The sequence below is a fragment of the Bos javanicus genome, chromosome 3, assembly GCF_032452875.1.
Source record: "Bos javanicus breed banteng chromosome 3, ARS-OSU_banteng_1.0, whole genome shotgun sequence".
Classification (NCBI taxonomy): Eukaryota; Metazoa; Chordata; class Mammalia; order Artiodactyla; family Bovidae; genus Bos; species Bos javanicus.
In genome coordinates this window covers 20,722,132-20,734,600 of record NC_083870.1, presented here as the reverse complement: position 1 = coordinate 20,734,600, position 12,469 = coordinate 20,722,132, and the positions used below count along the sequence as shown (strand labels likewise).

The window sequence follows — 12,469 nt, the reverse complement described above, 5'->3', positions numbered from 1 at the left end:
AACTAAAATACAAAAATACACAACTACGACCAGATCAGCATCAATAAAATGATAGGCGGCTTTAGAAATAGGAAAGATTACAGCCTGCAGGAGGAGAAAAATCAGGAAAGTTTTCATGGAAGATAGGGTTTAAACTGGGACTTTGATGGTAAGACTATTTCACAAGACAAGTGGGGAGGGCAGTGGAGGAAACAGGCTTAAAGATCAGGTGATTAAATGAACTAGATCTACATGTAAATAGTTCTGAAAAACAGCACTGAGAGACAGGGTTGCAAAAAATACCTGCAGTATGATTCTGATTTTTATTTATGATTTCAAAATAAAACTATGTTGCTTGTGCCTACATTACACATTTTTTTTAAAGTATAAAACATAAAATGCAATGATACATACCAATTTAGGCCAGTATTCATTTCCCAGGAAAGAGGAAGGGGATAAGGATGCAGAGTAGGACTTTGGCTATATCTAATACTTAACAGTTTATATCTTAAAAACAGCAAGAAATCTAAAATAAACCTGACAAAATGTTAATATCCACTAAATCTGGGTTGTGGGCTCAAAATTATGTCAGGGTTTTTCCCCCTGAACTTTCCAAAATATTTAAAATATCTTATTATTCAAAGTGTTTAAATTAAGAAAGGGCCCGGAGACTGGAAGAATAGGGGAATCATTAACACAAGAGTAATCAGGAGCTGGTTTAGGTTCCCCTAAACTTCCAGAGAACACTTGACAAGCTCCGTTTTAGACTGAAGAGGATCCTTCATATCCCTCACCCAGTGTGCACAAAAAGCACTGAGAGCATAGTGGGGGGTGGGGGGGGCAGTGGGCGGAGGCTGACAAATATGGACAAGAAAGAAGTATTTATTGCCATCCTAGATCAGATAACTGAAGGGAATGAGAACCACCTTCCCACGTAACTTAAATGCCTGCGTAACCAAGTCATCTCCCCTAAAACAAAGCCAAGGAAACTTCCAGTTACATAGGAATTCAGATAAAGACTCACTATGAGTGGCTATTCTGTGCCTCCTCTCTCTCCACCCCTCCCCCAAACACTCACAAACAAAAACAAAATGTACCCTTGCCCACTTGAGAAAGAATTAAGAATTGGCAGCTCTGCTGAAGTGGACAGTCTCCAATCCAAGGCCTTTCTCTAGAGAAGATGTTGACAGAGCCCAGAGGAAGGAGTAAGGAACTCATAAATCAGTTTTGATGAAGGCTTGTCAATGGAAGATATCCATCCTTCCACATCCCCCTCATGTTCCAGCTTTCCCCAGGGGAACCTAAGGACCGCTAAGATGTCCTCTATCCTATTCTGTTCTTCTCCAGCAAAAAAAAGACTTAAAACACAAAATCCAAATTCTTACATTGCACTTTAAACCCAAACAATTTACCTTCACAAAAACCCAATGACTTTAAAAACATGGGGAAGAAAGAGGTAGAATCCAAGAATAATGACAAATCTTTTTTTTTTAGATATACTTTTTGCTGGTACCCAATTTATCATAACTTATTTCTTTTACCAAAGTTTCACTGATACAGCTTAAAACTAAGTTTAAAAGAAAACTAGAAGGGAACTTAGTAGGAGAGATGAATACATCTGCACACACAATAAAACAAATACCTTGACATCCCTCCACATCTGAATCACTTGAATCACTGAAGAATTCTAACATCCTAGTCACTCCGCTCCAGGGCGTCCAACTGCCCCAGGCCAAAGCCCCAAATCCCCATGGCACTCTTAGGGCAGATATTCCTGTCAGACCCGGGAAGATACCACTGCTCACTCTCGACTAGAATAAAGGACGATGGAATGAAATGACAGAAGTCCTTCTGTCTTCAAGCACAATGCAGAGTGGCAGAATGGAACAAACACTGCAACAGGACTTGTGAGGGAATTAGAGAGGTGAGCTAATATTTATTAGTCACCCACTACATTACAGCCATGAATACTGAATTTCAGACTAAGCCATCACTTCACTACTTCTGTGATCCGGAGTAAATCTCAGGTATTCCATCTGAAAATCAATGAGGGAGACTAAGAAAGGGGAATAGTCCCTCTTGTTCTCTGATTCTATTTCTACAAACATGATCACTCAACAAAAAATGTATTAGTAAGTTATTTCAAAAGTCTTTTGCTCTGTTCCTCTCCAATCTACTCTCTCTATACCACTGACAAAATAATCTTTCTAGAACATGAAACTTTATCACTTAATGTTTAAAAACCCTTAAATGGCTTATCATTTCATGCAGCACAAGATAAAACTGTCCATGATCAGCCTTACCTAATTCTCCAGCCTCATCCCTGACCTCCAACCCTGTCCTCCAACTATAATATTAATAACTACTTAAAAGTTACCTGAAGAAGTCTGGCTGTTTCGTTCCTTTAAGCATTTATTCATGCTGTTTTCTCAGCCTTGAGTGTACTTCTCTCTCTAATCTGTAGGGTACATCCTTAACTCATCTTTCAAGACTCAGCTCAAATATCATCTCCTCTGGGAGGCACTTTCCAACCCTCTGAACGTCCAAGGCAGAACTGCCCCCTACATACCTTTATCACAACATCAATCACACTTCACTTCATCTATATATTGACACATCTGTCTTCCACTAGACCCACGAACTCCCTGTAGGCAGAGAACTTGTCTGACTTACCTGTTTCCTCAGTGCCTAAGACAGTGCTCACAAGGTAAGACACATTCAAAGGACTGATGGAATAGGGAAGACAGGAATGGAAAAGATGAAAGGAGAAGGAAAAACTCGATTAAGATGGCCTGAAGAATAGAGAACAGTAGTGCTTATCGGTACCACAATCTGTGGCCTTCTGCTCTTTCCCTAAACTCTAGTCTTCAGAGAGCTTATTCATTTTCTTGGCTACAGCTATCACAGCAATGTTAATGAACTCCAAAACCACACTTTCAAGCATTATTTACCCCCACCTCTCCACAAGCTAAGGCTCATCTCTAACAACTGGAACAGCTTTCATTTGGACATTTCATTGCCACTTTTTAAGTTCAAAACGTTTCCAATTGAGCTCATCATATTTCCCTAAGAAATGAGGAAACCTCCCCAACTTCTTTACTCCAGTCAATGTCTCAGAAACCCAGGCTTAAAACGCCATAGTCACGTTTGACGGATCACTCTCCTTCATCTTCCACATCCAGTCCTCACTGATTTCAATTTTCCCTTCACAATCTTTTTTTCACTCTTTCCCCTCCACAACCCTAGTTCAGATCTCATCACCTCATACACCCCAGGTGCTCACCTCCCTTCCCTCCAAGCCAAATTTTCTGTTATCATCATATTATGATCCTATAAAAAATTCTCAGTGGTTAGCTGTTTTCCATTATTTAAAATCTAAACTCATAAGCCTGACTTTTAAGACCCTCTATAAACACAGCTCCAAATCAACCTAACCATCTTTGTTTTATGACTATTCACTGCAACTCAGGTCAGTCTCATTACCACCCCAAGAACACCCCAAGTACATTCCTGTTTCCAAGTTTTTGCTTGATCTCTCCAAGCTCCAAAATGAAATAATTTTTTTGTTATTTGCTTCATCTTCATTTCCTGCACCTAATACAATTTTCTAAAGATCTGGAGTAAACTACAATTCCTCTGTGAAATCACTCATAATTACCTGAGTATTCTTCTCCCCAAATACTTATGGTTTGAGATCTGTATTATCCAATTGGTAATATACTTTCATATTTTAAAATTTTCTCTGGCATAAAGAGGCTCAGTAGGTATTCACCTCTTCCTATTCCCCTTACTCCCAACTGGACTGTAAATTCCTCAAGGGCACAAAACTGTCATTTTTTCTGATCCTTCATACCACCTAATAGAACCAAATTCACAGCAAGTCACAAAAAATAATAGTTTAGTGGTCTCTCCTAAGCAAAACTATTTCTTATAGTCTAAGGTATAAGACATAATTCTAAAAAACAGTTACAAATAATCCTGAACTAAACTGCATAAATGAAAATGCCTGATTTTTCCACCTCTGAATTTTAGCTTAGAAATACAATCTCCTGACTTCAGTGGTAAATAATAATCCTCTGCCCATGACATCACAAGCACATAGTTTGGTAATGATTATGAGAAGGCTGGGGTAGGCAAGGATGAAGGAAAACAAGTCAAATGAAAGAACAAAGATGGAAGAACAGCTGTGTGATTTTTTTTTTTTTTTTTGGTTTACTTCTTAAGCATGGACATGTCGCCTTCCTTTTTCTCTTTTTTTCTTAAATTGGCCATATTTTCAACAAGTTTACTTCAGGAGGGAAAAATCTAATAGATTTTCAAAGGAGCTAATACCGGCAGAGCCTATACAAAGCTCAAATCCTTTGAAAAGGCCAGCTTAATCTTCAACAATGCAGTCTGATACAACAGGACTTCTCCAGATATTGTGAGTAAAGACTTATTCAGAATGCAACATAGGCATCTTCTACCAATCGCTCTTAGGAATAAAGCAGACAGCTGAGAGGCCACATTGGACCCACACAGATATTTGAAAAGAAATCGGTCTTCATTAACAGACTCAGTGTAGCCCAGTCTTAATTATCCTCATATGGACTGTTCATTTTATGGATTTCTGAAGCAAAATTTTTAATTCAAGATTGATGGTTCTTGACTATCAGTATATTTTCCTATCAGGTAATTCAGGTTTAGAAATAGAAATGCAAATTCATTCCATCAGTATGATCCCCAAACACTAAAATAAGTATGATTTTTAAAACAAGAAATTTCTTAAGCTCTGAATTACCTAAACTAGTGCTCCCTACAATAGCAGAGATAACTGAAAGTCAAATGCACTTGAAACACAACACTGTCCTTACCATAAGCTTGAAGAGAATCCAACCATAGACGCACGACTGCCTCACAGGCTGGTACAATGTGAGACAGTAACAAGCAGAGTTCAATAGAGTGAGTAAGGTGTGTGAATACAAAGACTTCTACAAGGAATCTTACATCTCCTGGCTGATCTCTTTAGGCCTGGATATTCCAGAAAAGAAGGAGTCACAGTGCATTGGCGCTTGCCTCCTTGTCCCTGAGTTCCTGGACCAGAGGGCTCACTACTTCTCACTAAATCCATCCTTTGTTCAAGGACCTACAATGACTCTATTGACCCTTTCATCAACACCCAACAGAGTCTGGCCTCTGAGTCCCCTCCACCCTCTTGCCTGCTCTACCCATGACTTGAGCAACCCACATTTTCTCTAGTCATTCTTATTTATTCTCCCCACAAACACAACTTAGTCATTCATACCATAACTGCACACTGTACATTCTATACTTTCTGCCCAGAAGATCTATTTCCTTTTACTCCCAACACAAAATAACTATTTCACTTACTTACTCACATATATTATATAAATAAAGATGGAGAAGTAAACTGTCCAAGGTCACAGTAGAGCCACGATTTGAACCAAGATCCACCTAACTCCATACACCACGCATCATTATGACTCTAATCCATAACCTCCCAAGTCCATTTCAAATTTTCCTGATTCAAATCTTCTCTAATTTACCTCATTTGTCTTCACGTATCCCATTTGTAGCACATTAAACGTGGTTTTGTTTACATGCTTTTTCCTAAATGTTAAATCTTATAATAACAGTCTGCTTTCTCATTTATGTACTGCCTTCCCCAACATCACCCTGCTCCCAAGGGCAAGAACATCTGTTTTTTACATCTTTCTTATCTCCCCAAAGCCTGTCACTGGAGCTTGGAGACTGTCTTATCCACAGGAGTGTTCAATCATTATTCAGTAAGGATTTATTACTTTAAAAAAAATCAACTTCCTTCTTGTATCATACTGAAAAATCAACTAATTTCAGGCATTCATGAAAAAACTGTTCTGCACCTATATTCTAGTTACACCATCTATATTCTAGTTACACAGATTTTAATTATCTCACTTATCAGGGGCTGCTGAGTGGATTCCAGGCTGCCATTCCACAGCTCCTAAGCTTGCATAGGAAAGATACTGCTGAAGTCACACTTCAAAGCATTGTTTCAGGATTTTTTCCCTGATGGGATGGGTGTCTGGGGTAAGGAGAAAAAGTGCTCCCTTACAATGTCCTCTTCCAGCATACTTAGCATGCTTGAGACATTCAGGAGCTCTAAAACTTTAACAAATGGCCCCATAACAATCTGAAAACTTATTTTTAATACTGAGTTATTCCATCATAATTCACTTAGTAACGTATATTGAAACTCAAAATTCCAAACAAAGCCTCTGACAACTAAAAACAGTGATGGGCTATTGGGTTGCCCTACACTTATAGGATTTTATTCACCCCTTCAATCTCCACCCCTAACCCCAACCCTGGGAATAATACAGGTAGTTCAACTAGGGCAAGTTGCTAAATACAGATATAAGCTGAATTTGCCAGATATCATCACTAATAATGGCACCAACTAACTCACAAATTAAAACAATTATTGGTAGTCAACAGACTCTGGAACAGTGTGTGTAATTTTGAAAAATTAGATAGTACCGTCCAAATTAAATCATTTTCAATAGGAGCCCCAAAGAAAGAGATTAAGGGAAAAAAGCATCAGGAAAATTTCCAAGTTACTGGCAACATAACTACATCAAAGTCCAACCAATAATTAACATCCATTACTGGTCAGCCTGCCTTATACAAGTCAGTATACAGACCTTTCTTTGGCAAAGGTTTACTTTTTTTTCACAAGGAAGTCTTTGGCATTAAATGAAAGGGATAAGTCAAAGTAGGCAAAAACAACAACAAAAATGACAGTAGTTTGAAAACTATTTTCCTTCTTTCCTTTCTGCTTCAATGCATACTGTCCAAAGTGGGTATCTGTTCAATTCTAAATTATTCATTCATGTTAATGGATGATTATCGGTAGAAAGGTACTGATAATCCACAACAGAAAAAATCGAAAAATAATCTATTTCAGTTTTGGAAAATCTTTTCAGTACGTTTAACTTCTCAATTACTCCTGGCATGACCTAATATGTGTATTCATTTGTAATCTCTAAGTACAAAGTAACTGGCCACCAACTTAGGGAGGTGCTCCGAGGCATGCCGAGTAGCTAGTGGAAATTAGAACAGACTGGTATTCGGCTTCCCCGTGAACAACATCAATTTATTTTACAGTCCTGTCCAGCCTTCAAAATATCAATAGACTAGCACAGCAGGTTGGTTATTAACCTTTAAAAGAAAGGCTGGGAAAAACAATGAGGACAAAGAGTATAATTGTTTGCCCATAATGTATTCATTTGTAAATTATGCACAGCAAATGTTTAATTACAAGTCTGATTCTCCCTAGCCACCCAGCATAAGTCCCTACTGTCTTCTCCATCAAGAATGCAACCTCATTTATTAGGAAGGAAATTTTCTCTCTTTTAAAGTTAAGTAGTATAGAAAATGTTTTTAAAAGATTTAAGACTAGCTACCCTTATGGACCCACCTTCCTACTACTTCTTCCCTCTGTCCTTTTTCACTTGAGAAATAGGTTGAAAGACAAAGGGTTCCAGCGTCCTCTAACATCTAAATATACAGTACGATAAGTCAAAGACTAAACAATTACCTGTTTCTGATTTTATAGAAAGTATTTTATACATATATGAATTACAAGTCAACTAATTTTTGCCTTTGCATTCACGAAAACTCCCTAAAGAGTTGGGGAGAATCTCTTATATAAAACCTATTTTAGTTTAATTTTTATATTTATTGTGCCCAGAGAAGCCACCTAGGTTCCAGAGACTAAACACAGAGGTAGAGAAGGGTGAGAAAAAGAGAGAGGAAGAGAGACAGAGAGGGGGAGAGAGAGACTCAGAGCGCTGGTCCTTGTGAGCTGACAAGCTAAAAATACGCCGGCCCAGTAAACAAATCCCATTCCATCCCGACCGGAGCCACACCGTTAACCTAGTAATTATGAGAAGAGGAGTGAGATCACGCAGCCCCCGGCTTACTCATCATCAGCTTCTAAAGTTTCCATCGGCTCATGGCAACTTTTTTTTTCCCCAAAGTTCATAAGCCTGCCATAGAATCAATCTATCTTTCTATCACTCTCTTTCTCATATACACACTTCTTATTCGCTCCCTTCCTCCATTACTGGACGCACCTCAGTTTAACTATCGATATGGCAGAACAGTTTGGTTTCTGCTCATTTTGAGACTTTAAAATGAACTTTATCGTACTATGAGAGTAGTAGCCGGCACTCCTAGCCACCTTAAAATTCCACCATCCCTCCCCGAAAGTCTAGCTGACAAGGAGAACCGTCCAAACTGCCCAGCACAGCTAAGGGAGGCCACGAACGGGGAAGGGGGGACTGGGAAGGTGGGACTCAGGTGAAAGGGAGGAGTAACGGGAGAAAGGTTGGGACCAAGCAAGGAACAGTCAGGGAGAGGAGCGGGTGCCGAGAGGACACGGCTCCGGGTGAAATACAATCAGAAAGGAGAAGAGGGACAGTGGCGATCAGAGGGTCAGAGTTTGGGAGTCTGAAGAGGCGGGAGGGGCGGGAACAGACGGGGGAGGGTGACAATGCGGGGGCTCCGTTACCCTCGCGGCTCCTGGGGCAAGGCCCTAGGCCGGGGCGGAGCGCGGGGCCCGGCTGCCTCTCCTCATTCCTCGGCTGTGACCCAGGGGTCCGGCCGGCCCCTCCCCCGTCGACGATGGAGGCGGAGGCGTTGGCTGAGACTGAGACCGCGGCTGCTGCTCCGCACAGGATCAGGAGCTGGAGCCAGACAGGACTGATCTGGACTGGCTTCCCCAGTGGCTTTTTGCCTGCTCCACACTCGGTCGCCACTCGGACTCCGGGCTGCTGGTTCAGGATCGGTGGTTTTCGGCCGTCCGGCCGGAAACAAGCGCCAGTTTCCGGCCGGAGCTGGTTGGTGGTGACACTCAAGCGGCCCCCGAGCCTCCTCCCGCCCCGCCCCGCCCGGCCCGGCCCGGCCCGGCCCCGCCCCGTAACAGCCCCGCCCTGAGCGCCGCTCCCCAGGCTACGACCAGTTTGGCGCTTGCCCCGCTCCTGAACCCGTGTTTTCCTGGCGGGTGTTCCTAAAGTCCCTGGTCTGGAGAGTTCTTGAGCCGGAGTTAGATGGGTACTGGGTGGACTCTTGAGACTTTAAGGTGTAGTGAGTTGGACACAGCCCTTTGGGAAGAAGCAGAAAGAGGCGGGGTAGTTCTAGAAAGGTGAGAGAGATGAAAATTTTCAGAGAACCAGAAGACTGAAATTCTAGTTACGCTACACGATCATTCTGGACTGACCGGAGGAAAATTAACAACGCTTCTTCCAGATCAGTCTCCACCCAGTTATGCACTCTCTCTCCTTCACTCCTGTAGTGAACATGCTTTTCTCTATAAACACTCAATATTTGTTTACTTGCATAACAATTATACCCTCTTGACATATCTACTTTAGATAGCGCAATCAAAACAAGTTACGTTGTGCTTTTTTGGTAACGCCTTTTAACAACAACTATGCTATCGCATAGTTCATTCACAAATATTGAGTCCCTACTGTGTACTGTATGGGCTTCCCTGGTGGCTCAGTGGGTAAAGCGTCCGCCTCCAATGCGGGAGGCCCAGGTTCGATCCCTGGGTCAGGAAGATCCCCTGGAGCAGGAAATGGCAACTCACTACTCTTGCCTGGAAAATCCCATGGACTGAGAAGCCTGGTGGAGCCGCAGAGTCGGACACAACTGAGCGACTTCACTTCACTTCACTTCACTGTGTACAACGCATTGTGCTCATTGATATTGGGATCACAAAAATGTACAAGACATAATTCCAGGCATCAAAGGCCTTACACTTTAGTAAAACACATAAAGTGAAAGTGTTAGTTGCTCAGTGATGTCCAGCTCTTTGCAATGCCATGGACTAGCTCACCAGGTCCCTCTGTCCATGGAATGCTCCAGGCAAGTGAGTAGCCATTCCCTCCTCCAGGGGAATCTTCTCCACCCAGGGATCGAACCGCGTTGCAGGCAGATTCTTTACCATCTGAATCACCAGAGAAGCCCGTATTATATAAAGCAGAACTCAGGTTAAGTGCTGTGTGAGGTAGGAGGACCTGTGGCTATGAGAACCATAAGCCTTGCCTGGCACAGAGCAGACTTTTCATATTTGTTAATTGAATAAAATATTAGATAAACGTTGACTGTTTTAAGAAGAGCCATTTAATAACAACCTCTTTATGACAAACACAAAATAGGGCCACCCCCTGCTATAATCTGACCAAAGAAATTCTGAATTTTAATTCAGATTCCTAACATTGTGGCAACTGGTTTGCATTTTCAAAATGCTGTGCCCATTTCAGTTCAGTTCAGTTCAGTCGCTCAGTCGTGTCAGACTCTTTGCGACCCCATGAATCGCAGCACACCAGGCCTCCCTGTTCATCACCATCTCCCGGAGTTCTCTCACACTCACGTCCATCAAGTCAATGATGCCATCCAGCCATCTCATCCTCTGTTGCCCCCTTTTCCTCCTGCCCCCAATCCCTCCCAGTATCAGAGTCTTTTCCAATGAGTCAACTCTTCGCATGAGGTGGCCAAAGTACTGGAGTTTCAGCTTTAGCATCATTCCTTCCAAAGAACACCCAGGACTGATTTCCTTTAGAATAGACTTTAGGCCTATTTAAAAACAAACAGTCGACTTTTCTATCCCCTGACTACTTTCTGAGGTCCTCAGATTCTAAAGGGAAGGAGAGGAGCATAGACACTTGAGAATTATCCAACTCAAGACCAGAAAATTGACACTTGAAACAGGAAACTTCCTAGACAGCTATATCTCCTGGTAATACCCTGGGTTTAGAGTTGAAGATTTTGAGCCTGGGACCAAACTAAGGTCACAGCCACTCCCTTTGCCAGCTAGATCTGAAGTAGGAGGAAAGATCCACAGATGAGGAGTCTCAAAAATCTAAAGCTGTCTTGTTTCACTAAGGCCCTCCCAGGACCAGGTTATGCCCATCTGTTAACTACGTCTTTCTAGTCTTGACTCCAGTACTACAGACTTATTAGGACCAAGTATGAGGTTCAAAGGCACGCTCCACCCTCAGTACAAGGCCGAATTTTACTTTGGGCAGTGACTATGAAAAGTTTCCAAACTTGAAAGCTGGGCCAAGTTGCTGGTCAAACTCATTTAAGTGACCATACTTTACAGGCTTGTCTGGAAATTTAGGGGCCAGGAAGTGATGGAGTTGCAGTTGCTTTGTGCCTGTTTCTTGCTCTGACCATCCATCACTCACTGTTGTTTGTGCAGTTGCTCAATGGACTGTTTGTTTTGGGTTAGCCCAGGCTGTGTGGGTAGCAGTGTGGTCAGCTGGGCTGGGAGCCAGGCCACCTGGGTTCTGGTCCCAGCTCAGCCAGCCCCTGATCCATTAAGTGACTCCCTATTCCTACGTGTCAGTTTCTCTGCCTAGGATCAGGGGACCTCTTTTGTAGTGATTCGTGGTCACTCAGGCTGTCACTATGCTAAACTCTCCGAAGCAGCTGTCCCGTGTCATTGTCAGCAGCCAGAACACAGGTGGTTATTTTTTCTGACAGAATAGTAAGGAAAGAAAGTAAAAAAAAAAGCAGAGAAGGCCCTACCTGTGTACCCAGGGCCACACACCCTTATCTGCCATTCAGTACAAAGTTCTTTTCCTCCCTAAAGGCTTGTTTCTGTTTACTCATTTTAGTGATTCTAAGGGCTGCTCCGAGGAGTTCCCAGAGCTTTCACTTCACTTTATGCAGGAACAGGAAAAAAGAGCATTGCCTTTTCTGCAGAGGAACTAAAAGGAGAGATTATTTCAACACTGGGGCTAATGGATAGACTAGAGGGAAATGTTCAGAGAAAGCTATTTTGCAGCTAACCAGGAAAAAAAAAAACAGCAATTGTTTGCATTTATATGGTTTTGTGGTAGAAAAGAAAACCAAACCAAAATAACTTCCTTTTCACTACTATCACTATAATTTAGCCAGTGGTTATGTGGAGTTTTAAAAACTATATATTGTTTGTGCCTGGGAACCTCAGAGGACTAACTCAGAATTCTTGGGACTGAGGACCATGAATCTATATTTTTAAAAAATATCCACGGTTCTTATGAAGTGAAATGTTTTCCTACCCTGCAGTGACTGTTGGTTTAGTCACTAAATCGTGTCCAACTCTTGTGACCCCATGGAGTATAGCCCACCATGCTCCTCTGTCCATGGGATTTCCCAGGCAAGAATACTGGAGTAGGTTGCCCTTTCCTTCTCCAGGGGGTCTTCCCAAACTAGGTGTCAAACCCATGTGTACCTGCATTACAGGCAGATTCTTTACCACTGAGCCACCAGGGAAACAAATGACCAAGCAATTCCACTCCTAGATATTTACCCAATAGAAATGAAAACATGTTCACAAAAAGCTTTTATGTAAATATTCACAATAGCATTATTCGTAACAGGTCCAAACTGGAAACATTTCAGATGTCTACCAATGGAAAAATGACAAATACACTAGTCAAAAAATGGAATACAG

The 12,469-nt window shown here is 41.9% G+C and overlaps 1 protein-coding gene and 1 non-coding gene across 2 annotated transcripts in view; one reads left to right on the top strand and one right to left on the bottom strand.

Moving 5' to 3' along the window:
* The window catches only part of OTUD7B (OTU deubiquitinase 7B), a 59,692-nt gene extending 51,078 nt beyond the window's left edge, over positions 1-8,614 (bottom strand). The window contains exon 1 of the mRNA XM_061408104.1: positions 8,534-8,614. The gene's annotated coding sequence lies outside the window, so the exon portion shown is untranslated. The remainder of the gene's footprint in view (positions 1-8,533) is intronic.
* Positions 8,615-9,511: 897 nt separating this feature from the next.
* TRNAW-CCA (transfer RNA tryptophan (anticodon CCA)) lies at positions 9,512-9,584 on the top strand. Its single transcript has one exon. It is a non-coding gene; the product is annotated as a tRNA-Trp (tRNA).
* The last annotated feature ends 2,885 nt before the right edge of the window (positions 9,585-12,469 follow it).